Raw genomic sequence first — 14,126 nt, 5'->3', positions numbered from 1 at the left:
GCAACCTAAGGGAACAAAATGTCAGGTCCGCCCACAGCCGTCGCGTCCCTCCCGCAGAGAATTTACATAAGTGCCCCATCCAATAGCGCTGACTCATTTTCGTGACGTCATGGACTTTGCGTCAGAGATAGATTACCTTTCCTACAGACACACGTTTCTGACATCGCTGCCCATCCAAGCGCGATGTTTTCGGTATTCGCTGCTCAGCTCAACGCATTTCGATCTCGAGGCGACATGCTAGAGGCCCGTGTACTGTGCGACGTCAGCGCTCGTTAAAGAACACCAGGTGGTCGAGATATCCGGAGCCCTCCACTAATAAACCCCTCATAACCATGTCGTCGAAACGCCATATATTATTATTATTATTATTATTATGAACACCAGGCATAACATTAAGTTGAACAGTAATAATTGTAACTTAAAACCACACGTTAGGAGTGGATAGCAAGTCGAGAACAAAGAAACGCCGGTGTCGATGCTGCATTGACGTCGTCGTCGTTTGATGCCGTCTGCTCTTATTCAAACGCTGAACTTCACATTGTTCAAGAGCACCTTACTGAGTCACGCGAGACCTAAAGCAGAAGAGGGGGGGGGGGGGGGGATGCAATGAGACATTTGACGTAGCGCGTTGCCGTAGCGGCGCTGGAATTTTTAAGAGAAAATTTGGACAAACTTTGAACTTTTGAGCTTTACGTTCCCCTCTAGTCTAACAGTTAACCTGTCGTGATGAAATTAGCGCAAAACAATGTTTGCAAAGGATACTTTATCAGGCTGAGTCATAAGTAGTGTTTAATCTTAGTTCCCCTTAATTTGCAACGTGAATCATTTTTGAAAAGAAGTAAAGCAGTGTTTCATAAGCACTGTCTCGGTCAGTTTTTATCAGCATAAAAAAAAATAACGCTCCTCGAGCTAAATTTTCTGAAGAATCTCCAGTGATGCATGAACTGATCATGAACACTGTAATGGAGACGAAATACAACATCTAATAATCGAAGAAACGTCTGCGGCCTAGCTTTTGTACTGCGTCGCGCTAAGCTCGAGGGCGCGGGTTCGACTCCCGCCCACGGCCGCCGCACTTCAGTGGGGGCGAAATGAAAAATAAACACCCGTGTGCTTAGATTTAGGTGCACGTTTCAGAACTCCCAGGTGGTCGAAATTAATCCTGAGTTCCCGTATTTAGTTATCATATTTTGGTTATGACGCGTAAGACCCCATTAGTCAGTTAGCTTATTTACTCGTAGACTGTGCACCTGTGGTTAGAGTCGACTGGCGTTGGAGCTGTTATAAGAATTTAAAGGGGTACTGCACCAACCTTTGAAGCTGAATTCACTCTGCCCTACGACGGCTCTGAGCAAGTGTGAAGCTCAGTAAAAATGCTCATATTTTATTTTGACAATAAAGTCTTATTTTCGCATGATGCGCCTGCTGGCATCGCCACTATCGTGACGTCAGGCCACAGTGTCAATTCTGGTGACTTCACGTGCCAGTGTGGCTAGTTACGATGACGTCATGTACCGCTTGTGCGTCACCGATGGAGCCGCGAAACGGAGCGGCCGGGGAGACGTCACGATATCGTGCGCGAGCACGTGAAGAGAATTCCGCACCGTGTCGTGACGTCAGGGTACAGTAGGAACCGAGAATAGCTTTTAAAAACATGTCGTAATTAATTTTTTCAGGGTGCACTCGCGCTTACCAGTACATCTTCTAGGCCTTTCATTTGCAGAAAAAAAGAAATCGGGTGAGAAATTTTGCCGCCAATTTCGTTGTTTTCTTGCCACCGGTATTTCTCCGTGTATATAAACTTTTTTTTTTAAATTTTGACGTAACCGGCGTCAGCACATCGTGCAAGTCCCCCCGAAAAATGTCGTGACGTTGCCTACCGACGAAGGGGTTAAATTTAACGAGGAAAAATTGCGCGAGCGCTTCGAATTGCGGCTTCTCGCTGACCTGGAAACGAAATAAGCCCAGTGAGTGAGCAGCAACATCAAGCCGCCCCCCTCGCCCCTTCTTCGTGACGTAAATGATCCCAGAGAAGCGAGGACATGCCCACTCCGCGCGCGCCCGCATTTCGCGCAATTCCGTGCTAAGCTTTCGCGTGCCCCACTTTCTGCCCTAAGATATATATATATATATATATATATATATATATATATATATATATATATATATATATATATATATATATAATGCGAAAGCGAACAATCGAGGCGATGGAAATCGAACCCATTCCTCCTTTCGTATTATTATCATTGCAGCTTACGCGCCGTCTGCATATGGGACGATCGATTCGTCGACATGCAGTTGGCCAAGAATGCGTCCTGTTTTGGTGTCTGTGGTTTGCGTCCTAGGACCTAGTTTACAATCTTTGTTTTCAAGACAGTTTCATCCTGGGCACACGCACACTCACACCTCATTTTGTAAGAGGATTTGTTGATGTCCACGGTATTACACCGACGATAACGTCTAACTGAATTCGCATTGTTTCCGATAGAGACGTTCTTCAGCTAGCTACTGCATTTTACTCGGGCTGCTAAACCTGCGCTGTAGGGCAGCTGACGTCTCTCCGAGGTTGCAACGGCAACATTGTATTATTTGAATCCAGGTTCACCGATACAGTGTGGTGTATCAAGTTTCTTTCGTGGTGTCGAAGGTTACAAGCGCCCTGACCTCCCGTCGGTCTATGTGATGCAATCTATTACTGAGTGTTCGTTTCATTGACGCTTATTCTACCGCGTAAATGTAGACGACAGGTGCAGCTTACTTTTCACGAAAGCGATCAGGGTTTATTCCGGGGAAAAGGTAATGAAAGGGAGACGCATTTCTCGCTGATTATGCGTACTCGAGACCACAACGATAACGACGTCAATACGATGCCGTTGCGACGTCACGCAGGTAGAGAACAAAAAAAAAAGTGACGTTGAGTAAAGAATGTATGTGATCGCGCCTACTGTCGTAGACAATAGGGAATTGTAATTTGAACATGTTACGACGTGCAGCAGTTGCGTTACAACAAGTTTGGATAAGCCCGCTATGACGCTGTGGCGCATTCGCTGTTGCGTCTCCGAAGGCAGGCCATTCGTAATCGTCGTGGAATTCAGTCGCTAATGAACCATTGTTCGATGTCGAACGCGTGAGCTGTTGCACACCTGAAGCACATTGAACATGTGAAACCACATTCAACCGAAGGGAACGGAAACACGGCAGTATATAATATGGATATAACGATTGTTGTAAGGGTACCTATATTTCAACGGACATTCTACTGAACATGGCATAGAGTAAAAAAAAAAAAGTTTTTGTAATGTGTCCTTTTTTATTTTCTTTTTCTGTAAGGACTGCGTTGTGTCGCCTCGCATTGTGTACAGTCATTCAGTCCTCGAAAAACAAAAACAAAAAAACACTCAACTTCGAAAAAGTCCTTTCTTCGAGCGTTGGTACACATTACTATACTGTCGCTGGACGCGAGAAATGAGGACACTCGCGGCCGTTCGAGAAAAACTACTGGACGAAAAGTCACGCACTGCGCATTACGCCGGGAGACCTTGAATCGTGAGCGTGACCATAAACTTACAAACAAACCAACAGGAACCCAGCCGAGTAGTCGTATGCAAAATTCAAAACTTCGAGCGACCGTGGTGGCGGACGCGATCGAGCGTGCATTTTTTTCTCCGTTCACAATCGATGCAGGAAGTCAGTGGGTTCGCAGTTTTTATGCGCTCTATTTGTGTGTGTGTGTGTGTTTAATAGCTTGGGCACTGCACTTGCGTACAGCGCCGTTGCGCTGCTCTGCTGTCATTGGACGCGATTTTTTGCCTCCGTGTACACGTTAACTGCGAATCTTGAGGTTTAGCGTAAAGAAACGACGCAGGGCGACAGAAAGACTGGGCACGACAGAGCGTTTACTGTCGTCTTTCGTCGTATCTCGGCGCTATAAACCTCAAGATAGGTGCTGTAACCAACTAGCGCACCGGGCTGTTTTGTATGCTTACTGGTGCACCCGACAAGTGCGCGTATCTGTCTGCGCGTAACAGGCGGCACGGTAATAAAATCGAATCGATAGAGGCGTTGTTCTAAATTTTTTAAACTTCGTGTTTCTGTCGTTCGTCCATTTTTGTTTCTATCGTTCGTCCAAGCTCCTCGCACTCACGCCATTGTCGACATTTCCTGTTTGTGAAGCGTGCACGGCTGGATGCGGACGACGCGCAGAACATGTTGTTGCAGGCGGCTCCCGGCGCCACGGTCGCCGTCTCGTGCCCTACTACGACTTTTTAACGCTCCGCCGCCCTTATTGTGAGAGGAGAGCAGTTTTCTGAATGCCGGCAGGCGCGCCATCAATCTTCACCACCACGTTGGAGGCGCGGATGGACCGATACGTCTTGTAGCACGCTTGCTACGGACGTGAATTAACCTTCGAGTCCCCCCGTCCCTTTCGGAGTGTGGTGTGAGCAAATGGGCGGCAACTCGATTGCGCAAGAACAGGCCACCCTCAAGGGATCATTGGGTCTGGAACTGTCGTTTTCAAGGGATTGAAATTTCTTTTGGCTTTCGGTTAACGCTTGACAATCGTTGAATTTCAAGTTGTCGGCTGACGGCTGCTTATTACAATTTTAAAATTTCAGAATTTTTATCGGGTACTTCGTGCTCAGAAATACCCGATAAAGTGGACGGAGGGACGATCGCCGCCGTAGCTCAATTGGTACAGCATCGGGTGCGTTATCCGAAGGTTGCGGGTTCGGTCCCTGCCGGCGGCAAGTTGTCTTTTCGTCCACTTTACTTTCTTCACACTGGTGTCGTAATTACTACAATACAATTAAAAAGCAGTACAAATACCGTCCCTTTCATTGTCGGTTGGTTTTCACTACGGTTGCGTGAAACAAAGAAAACGAGTGCCAGAATCAATAGCGCGCAACACAAGACGGGAACAGAATGAAAAACGACAAGTACATACATATCGCTGTCCTCGTCTGGTGTTGTGCGCTAGATGCTGAAGTGAAATACCAGCATGCTCACGCTTACGTTGTTTCACGCTTAGTCGGCGTATCAGACAACGTTGTACCCTCGAGCCAATCCGATGTGATTGTCATGCAATTCGAACAAGCGACGTATTCTAATGTTTCTTTTTCGACTATAGCCTAACTTCAGGAGCTGCTGCCCAGAAAGAAAAAGAAATAGATAGCCGGACACGTGACTTTGTATTTTGATCGTCATAGGGGAGTTTTCCGAGCGCGTTGAAAGGAGTTTTCCGAGGATGCGGGTGTTATCGATTGGCGACGGTTTCAGTCTGTCCTTCCCGCGGTAGCTGTTTATCGAATGACGCCGGTTTCGTTGCGACCTTCCAACGCCTTGCTTGCTGTCGCTGTTGATCGTGATATTTTGTCTGACGCCGGCTGGCTGGCTTGGCGACGCGTGGCTTTCACGTGCGCCTGTCGTTATTTTGTATTTTTGTGCGTGTAGAGAGAGATTGAACGAGTTGTAAATACTTCCACGATCAATCAGCCCCGCAGCTACACGGGGACCACAAAATAAGAAATGAGCGAAAGCGGTGTGCCCGCTTCTTCTCTCTCTTTGTGTGTAAATGTAGCGATGATAGATCGTTTTGTGTTTTGGTTCATGTTGTATAACTGGGGGCAGAGACGCCAGTTGACGCTATTTTCCGAGACATGCTATAGAACGCGCAGGTCTTCAGACTCGTGTCTTTCAGCATATTTCCCCATCGATGTGTGGTTGATAGCGAGTCTTTTGTTCCGCTTTGAACGTGACAGAGTAGGACAAGTACTATCCATTCTTACGTCAGCCATTTTTTGTACCATGTAAGCTGTGTGCGAACCTATACGGTTGTGTTCGGCATTTAAGCGTTAGTTTTCCGGAACGCGCCGCGTCTGCTCTTTCGAATTCACGCGTAAAAAGTCACTGTCCAATTGTGCATTCACCTAAGACGACTCGAAGGCGAAAACCATTTTCTTCCTTTTCTTTAATTGATAGTATTGACCTCCCTCCCTTACCCTTTCTCGCACATCTCGTGGTGTTGCTTGCACTGCCTCCGCGGGACCGGCCCACCTTTGGCCAAGCGACGGTGACGTCATGCGATGACGTCATCGTAATAAAATGAAGTTGGCGTGCAGAGTTGCGTCCGTGTCTGCACGCAAACTTCTTTTTATCATGAATCCGTACCAACTAGCTCAACTTTCTGTAGTTCTGAGATGTCATCACGTGACGTCGGTTTATGACGTCATCTCTGATCACGTGACTTTGGGTCATCCGTGTTTACGCCAACGGTCACTTTTTCACGTTTGATGAGGCATCTAGGGCTATCGACTCAATAAACTCTTCACACGATAGGCGTGGCGGTTTCGCGCTTACCAGTTAAAAAATAAATCTTAGGCGTGATGCCGTTAAAGGTGTGTACGTGCCACCTTGAGCTGATCGGTTTGCAGTGGGAAACGGTGGAGGCAACGAAGCGTCGATTAGAACACTGGTGGTGTGCGAACTATCTGCAGGATAGAACAGGTCCGGCAGCAAATACACCAAACCAATAGTTAGATACTTATTGTGCCAGATCCGGATTTCCCGTTTGATCGCCCGTTACAAAGGGCAGGGCAACAATATCATCATCATCATCATCATCATCATCATGAAACGGGCGCAGTTGTTTTGAGAGAGGTGACGACGGTGACGTCATCAGTTTGCTCTCCATGATGCAACATCGGCGACGTTTCGGCAAGGGGCCTTTCGACTTTCCTCTGGGGCAACCGCAGTCTGTAGCAGCGTCTTTCATGGCGACGTATAGAAGTCGCCCTTTCATTAAGCTATACTAATAGCAGCGAGAACAAAGGGGGAACGAATCAAGTTAGGCTGAAAAGTTGCGAAAGGTCTTGCCGCGTAGAGCTCACTCTTTTTGTTCTTTTTTCGGTCCAGAAATGAGATGGATTGAGTTGCGTGAGAGTTAATAGGAGGTAGAGGAAATGTGACGAGTGTGTGTAATAACAGGAAACAACTCGGATCGAAACTCGTTGCTGGGCTAGTTATCTAGTTAAGTGCGGGAAATGGTTCGTGTTTTTTTTTTTTCTTTTTGCACCGCTGCTAATGGAAGATAGTCGCGGTGGCTCGGCTGGATAACAACGAATCCTTTTTTTGTTATCCTATGCGGTCGTCTGTGTCGTATGCACGATGTCTCGACATGTGCTGTCGCAGATAGCACACGACAGAGCACAAATGAGCTCGTCTCACGTGCCCTCTCTCCCTCTTTCTTGAGCCGAGCGAGTTGCCTGATCGGCTCACGGCCTAGCCTGTTTTCTCGTTAATATTCTGGGCAAACAAACCCTCTTTTCGTCACGGCGACAAAACGGCCGGACGAGGGGTCTTCCGGTTTTGCGACGGCGAAGGGCTCTTGGCAGCAGCACGCGTTCTTGCTTTCCTTTCTTCCGTTCGCCCCTCTCTCCTTCCTGCGTTTATACCTGTTTCACAAGGTCTCTTTTCCTTGTGTTTTCTTAGTTATATATATTTTTTCGATGCTTTTCCAGCCTCTGCGTACACCTCCACGCCAACGCTCGGTGCCTTTTCCATCATGCTTTCTTTTTTGAAAGTCTTCTCCCATCCCGTAGGGGACACCGAGGTTTTGGCTCGCAAATCAGTCGGCACTGCTCCCTCTAGAAGCGGAAGACTGCAGAGAGAGAGAGAGAGTTTTTGTATCGCTGCCTCTTTGCTTCGTATAAGAGAGAGAGAGAGAGTACAAGGCGATGATGCCTGTTGTTGCAAGCACCAGGAATGTGTTCTCTCATCCAACCAGGGACGACAACACACACCCCCAGTGTGTGTGTGTAACCACAGCAGCGAGTTTTCGGAGCGGGTTGGCGAGCGATGTCGCGAAGCGACTTCACCACACATGCTGCGGACCCCCCTGCTTGCGCCGCCTTGCCAAGAACGTTCCTTTCGTTCTTCCCCGTCTCTCAACTTGTTCTCGACGTTCTCGGATCGCGCCTTTGAAGCTTCGTTGGTTGCCTTCGCGGTATCACGCGCGTGTTTTTCATCTCGTTCATCATTGTTGTTCCTTTCTGTGAAGCTTAGTGTAGCGGTGGCGAGGAGTTGAACGACACGAGGTTTAGATTTTAGGTCCTTTGACCAGAAAGTTGCAGTAGCATGATGTCGTTCGTAGGAGGGTGTGAAGCGTGGCTGAAAGGGCGGCTAAAGTGCGAGGAACTTCCCGGAAATTTACGTTGATTATTAGGTTGAGCAGTGCGTTGATGCGGGTTGTTGGTAATCAGTGATGTTGGAGGTTTCTTTCTTTCTTTTTGGCGCGCAATCCACGGTTTTAATTTGTGTCTTACTGTGTGTTGCCATCGTAGATCCTACCCCAAACATTAACAAAAACATTCAGTTGGTTTAGGCTAGAAAGTATATGAAAAAAGAGAGCAAAACTTAGTATTAATGCACTTCATTATATTCGCCTTTTCGGTCGGTTTCAAGATTGCGATAGCAGCAGCACGCGTTGCACCCCAAGCAACTTCCGGTCCCTTCAATTATCTCTAACGCCGAAGTAAAAAGCGTGTTTTTAAGTTGTGCCAGAGTAAGGAAAGACTCTTTTTCCGCTTTCAGGTAAAAGGAAGGCCCTTAAAGTTAAGGACTAACTCTTATAATGTTGGGTGTGCAGCTTAGAAGAATATTTATTTAAATATTTGGCCAGACACATGAAGAAAAGTGTCTAAAATGTGCGGGCTACTCGCTAAGGCTTTTGTTCCCCGCCAATGCTACTTGGCTACGCCGGCGCACAAAACCGGAAGCCATCCAGAAGCTGTTTGTAAACAGCGAAAGAGTCTATAACATTGGCTAGTTGGTTGCTTGCCTCTTGATTCATATTAACTGTACTACATAAACGGGACGCAAGAACAGAACTCGCAGACATCGCAACCGTTTACGAATCGTAAACTGGCCTTATTTGCCATGCTTTCGCATTTCAGTAAGCGCGTTTTTCTGAAGATGGAAGTATGATCCAAGCTCTTGATCTTCATTGCCCATCTGGGTGAGTGAAGATAAAGAATAGACGGAGAGGAACTATGACTACAATTTCGACATGTTTCTCCTTTTGTAAGTAGCCCGACGTAGCCGATTCACGATTTCTTTTTTATTATTTAGTCCGCATTTCACAGTCGGACGGTCATCGACGTCGGCCTTCCCGGTTTCCTTAGCGGGATGTTCTCGCCGGTTATTGCGTATCGGAGCAGCTTTCGCTTGCCACCGTCGGCCTTCACGATGATATATGACTGCGTGCAGTACCCTCAGTGCCAGTGTGACGTTATAGGAGGAGAGCGTGATAGTTAAACGTAGAAAGAAAAAAATAACCAATACAAGTGGAAATAAACATCAGGAAACAGATATATAATACCCAAGTTAATTAAAACGGCTGCCACAGCGAAGAGGAAAGCAGGTCATTCTTATCTGAGGTGGCGGTGGTGTAATGAGGTAAATCGAAATGATTCTATGCTGTGAATAGGCACCTTTTTTTTTCCTGTTTCGCAAGTGCCTTTCTTCTGTATTGCACATTTCGCCCGTCTCATGGCGTCGGCGCTCATTGTTCGAAACGACGGCGCAGTGCTAGCTGCACATTCCAGGTACGAGCTCGTCTCTTGCGCCCAGTTGCATCACGACAGAGGCACGTCTGCGTTTTCCGTGCCGTAAAAGGTGTGCTTGCATTCGCTGTATGACTATGGCGCCATTAGTGACTATGGTGCCAACAGGCTGCCTCGCAGTAGAGCTGGATATAGCATTGTGTAGCCCATTGTTCTTGGGGAGGAAAAAAAAAAAAACAAGCATCTTAAAAGAAATTTTGCCTGTAACCACTAACTTCCAGGACTGCCTTGTCCGTGAACTTACGTGAAGGACCACATCACTGTTGCCATCCTGCGTCGCTATATCTTTTTTTTCGTGCCGCTTATGACGTTCGCTGTCTTATCATATCACGTGACTACTCTGGTTTGAACGGGTATCCAACACGGCGGAACGGGTTGATTGACACGCGACCGCTATGTCTCCGCTTGACCTTGTTCGTTTCATATGTAGAGTGGTTTGTTGGTTTGCCGTGTGCCCCTAGAATCGTGTGGTAGGTGAAGTTTACGTGTTACGTGACGTCATTGGCCGAAAAGGAATGCATCGCCTCCGTGGCGACAATTGGCGCCGCTGGCCAGCGCTGTCAGGGTTACACATACATAAATACGCGAAAAATTGGATGGGGATACGGGCGCCATTAATCACCCTCCCCCTCCCTCAAACATCGAAATCCTGTATAAACACCTGCTGACACGTACGACGTCGTATATAGGAAGCTCCGAAGTTGTTAGTAAAAAACTTCGAACCGGGCCGCAACAGCCGCGGGCTCACGCAAAAGCGTCGTCGGCGCAAACTGGCCGTCGTCACTGCTGTTGACGTCTTCGTCCTTCGACCTTCCCCCTCTTCCTCCTCTCTCATCTAACGGCTTTCTCATTGCCCCGCTCGGCGCCCTCTGCGTCCCCCCCTTCCCCCCCCCCCCCCCCATTTTGCAACGTCCGCCGTGGTGGGTGCCTGCTGCAAGCGACACACACACATCACGAGGCTTTAATGGTTTGGCGTGGCTGGCGCGCGGACGTCGACTCCAAGGAGAACGGACGGCGTTAACGCGAAAGAAGCCAAACGGTCTTTGGCTACGGCATCGAGGCAACCGACAACCGAGTGTGGGCGTCCCGAGTCCCCGTCTTGTCGTTGGTGGCCCTCGCCGGTGCCTTGGCTTGTCGTATGGGGCCGAACCGCCGCCGTCCTTGAGTGTTTCGGCGGGTTGTTTGCGCCAATCAAGGTGTTGGTGTGCGCGCGCACGCAACGCAGCGAAGCGAGGAGCTCTTTTCGTGCGGATAACAGGACGCACAGTGTCCTTGGCAGGATGTGCGCGCGCGCGCGCTTTCGGCTAGGCATTCGCCGTTGTCGTTCGTCGACTTCGATTCGGCTCGCGCTTTGGCTTTGTTTCCGGTCTAGTTAATCGCCGCCGTCTGTTGAGAGGCTAGAGCCAATCCGAGGTGCGGAAATTGACAGCTTCCTGCGCCATCTCCCTCCTCTTTTAGTCGTGTCGCATGAAACTATATAAAAAAAAAGCGGGGTATCGTTTAATGTTCTCTAGGTGCTGGGCGCTGCTTTCGTAAGGGCTTGAGTAGACAGGAAGTGGAAACAAAGCTTCATTTATGAACGTTTCGAGTAAAGCAGCTTTTTTTTAGATAAGGGTTTCTTCTTCAAACGTCAGTAATGCCGGTTGATTCCGTCCTGCATCGTTTGAAGTTTCTTAAAACAAGGAGTGTGCAAGCATGTATGGAAGTTGTGTATAGACCTTCTCACAGACGGCTCCCCGGGCGCAGCCATAATCTTCTCTGGGCTGCGCTAAATAGGCGTGACCCCCCCCCCCCCCCCAAAAAAAAAATGCACTGCCGAGGCTGTGACGTCAGCGTTTGTATTCCCGTGCGCAGCCCAGCATGGCGGCGTTTTTTCCGTCCTGTGAAATTTCGCTGACGTTCGATTCACACGGGCAGTTGCACACACACAAAAACAAACAAATATTTTAAGTCATTAAGGTACACGCAGGATGTTAAGACATCTCCACTATCCATTCAGTCTATACTGCTAGTGTAGCTCCCGATGCGAGTTTTTTCCCCTCGACGATGCCTCTTTACTGTGTCGAGCTCGCACGTAACTCGGAGAAGAAAGAGCGCACAGTCGTCGTCCTTCATTCGACCTTTAGCGTTGCAACACCGGAGACGACACTGGGAGGACCGTTCTGCGGGGCCCGCGGCAACCTTGTCCTTGTCGTCTTTGTAACTTCGCATTGTGACGCCCGTAACCCGCAATCACGTATAATGCTACAACGCAACGGCAGCTTGCGCGACGGAGCGTCGTCCTGTGCCAACCTCACGCTGCCACCAGGAGCCATCCCCTTCCTTCACCGCGTCGTCGATGGGCTGCTCTCGGACACAGCAGGGGACGACCTTCGAGCGTCCCCCGAGTATGACCTCACGTTAGAGACCCGACGATTAACAATAGATTTCTATGTCGACGTAAAATGTTCACTCTTAAACGCAAACGTATAATGCTGTTTCTTCTCTGTTGAGTTGTCATCTCTTTCTTCGTGGCACTCTCTCTGTTACTATTGAGCCGGGGGTTGCGGGATCGAATCCCGGCCTTGGCGGCCGCATTTCGACAGTGGCGAAATGCTAGAGGCCCGTATGCGTAAATTTGGGCGCTCGTCAAAGAACCCCAATTGGTCGAAATTTCCGGAGCCCTCCACTACGGCGTCCCTAATAATAGTGTGGTTTTGAGATGTAAAACCCCGACAATTAATATTTTATGCCTTTGTTGGTGTTGTGGTTCGCTATGCGTTGTTTTAATTTTAATGCGTCTGTAATTCACGCACCGTATAGCGAATTGTAATTTAGGCACTTTTACAGCTACATCACGTCTACATATTGCAATTCATGATGTCATTGTAAACCAGTTGCCACTGCGTCGGTGCTCTTTGCTCACGTCTATCTGGCATTTGCGCCATAAAATGCGAAATTGTCATTGTCAGCCGCATTTCTAAATCGTTTACCTGCTAGAACATGTGTCGAGGAACAATTGAATATCGCGCTTTTAATTACCGTGTTGCGTGACGTCGTGAATGTGTTCCTTATTGATGTAAATGTGCTGTTTTCTGCTGTGTCGTTGTGCTTTACCAAGCACCTTGTTTGTCTAGGTGGGCGAACAGATTCCTGTTAAACAACCTTCAATTTCGTCTCATCTTCTATGAACAGCGGTTGCTTGTAGATATCACGTGTGTAAGATGGCTGCCGGCATCGTCATTCCGCGCAGACGTCAGGTAAATATCTGTGCAGTACGCAAACGCGATGGCTAGATACAGGCCGAAGCGCCATGCATCCATGTTGTTTTTAGTGCGGATCACTTTAGGGGCCCGGGCTGTCGTATGCTGTCGTCCCTCGGCGTAACGCAGGCAAAACCACGTATAAAAATAGAAAAGAAAGAGGACGCAAGCCAGAAATAGAAAGGGGGAAAATAGGAAGAAAAATAGAAATAAAGATAAAAAACAGAAAAACTGGAAAAAGAAAGGAGTAAAGAGAGAGAAAGCCAAAGACAAACGAACAAGGCTGCCCAACTCCGCACTTCCTTCAGGCTTGGCACCACTATTCCAAAGCCGCCTTAAATTTTTTCATTCCGTCTCTACGTGACAGAGGCTTGTTTTGTTCTGTCTTCGAGACGGCGACTTCGACATGAGCAGCAGCAGCCGTGTTTTCGGCTCGCCCGCGCCTCCCCATTGTGTCTGGCCGCTTGGGCGCGCTGGCGTCGTCTCTTGGAACCGGTCGGAGGCGGTTCTACCGCTGTGCGTGTGCGGCGCTAATGCCCATTATGTCGGACGGGCCGTTATGTGCCGTAGAGAAAGACGGCGCATCCTCCTGTGGCCGCCTTTTTTGCGTTCGCCTCTCGCCGTAGCTGTTCCTCCTCTCCCAAGTCTTCGTCGTTGAAGTCGGAGCCGTGTAAACATTGCTCAATGGCGACTGCGCTGACCTCGGGCGGCTGGATTTCACGCACGCGCGAAGAAGAGGATGCGGAGTTGAGTCGAAGGGGAGACTCGTGCTTCTCGTTTAATTGTTTTTCTTCTCATTGTTCCGTGTCGGGCTCGATCTGTGAGACCGTCCTCCCTTTCGGCACATGTTATTAGCGTCGGTTTACTTCGCTGCTCGCGTCTTCGATGCTGCAAGCTGTCCTCCACCGAAGGTCGACTCGTCCGATTCGCCGTAGTGTCTCTGTGTGTAGTGGTACGCATCTAGGACGGATCCTGTTGCCCGAGTAGATGCGATCAGGTTGCTGGCAGTTGTAGAACGGAAAGTTCAGCTAGTCAGAATATTTGCGTGGTTCATGCAGCGCTGAAACACTGAAGGCGTAGAATCAGAAACCATTAGCAGGAGACTTGGAACCAGTAGTAGACGGCTGTCTCTCTTCGTCTTCACATGGATCGAACGCGTCATTGACTCTGCGTGCTCGCTCTGTTTCCCCTTGTTCTGTCGCCGGAGGTACCGGGTTCGATTCCCATTGCCGCCGGGATTCCGCCGGTTTTTCTGTATATG

The 14,126-nt window shown here is 48.7% G+C and overlaps 1 protein-coding gene across 3 annotated transcripts in view; it reads left to right on the top strand.

Annotated features, from left to right (window-relative positions):
• The window catches only part of LOC119373404 (E3 ubiquitin-protein ligase HECTD1), a 338,907-nt gene that overhangs the window by 162,155 nt on the left and 162,626 nt on the right, over nt 1-14,126 (top strand). The gene's annotated exons all lie outside the window — the stretch shown is intronic.

This window comes from Rhipicephalus sanguineus, chromosome 11 (genome assembly GCF_013339695.2).
Source record: "Rhipicephalus sanguineus isolate Rsan-2018 chromosome 11, BIME_Rsan_1.4, whole genome shotgun sequence".
Lineage (NCBI taxonomy): Eukaryota > Metazoa > Arthropoda > Arachnida > Ixodida > Ixodidae > Rhipicephalus > Rhipicephalus sanguineus.
The sequence above is the reverse complement of the archived record's forward strand: the minus strand, read 5'-3'. Positions and strand labels throughout refer to the sequence as shown.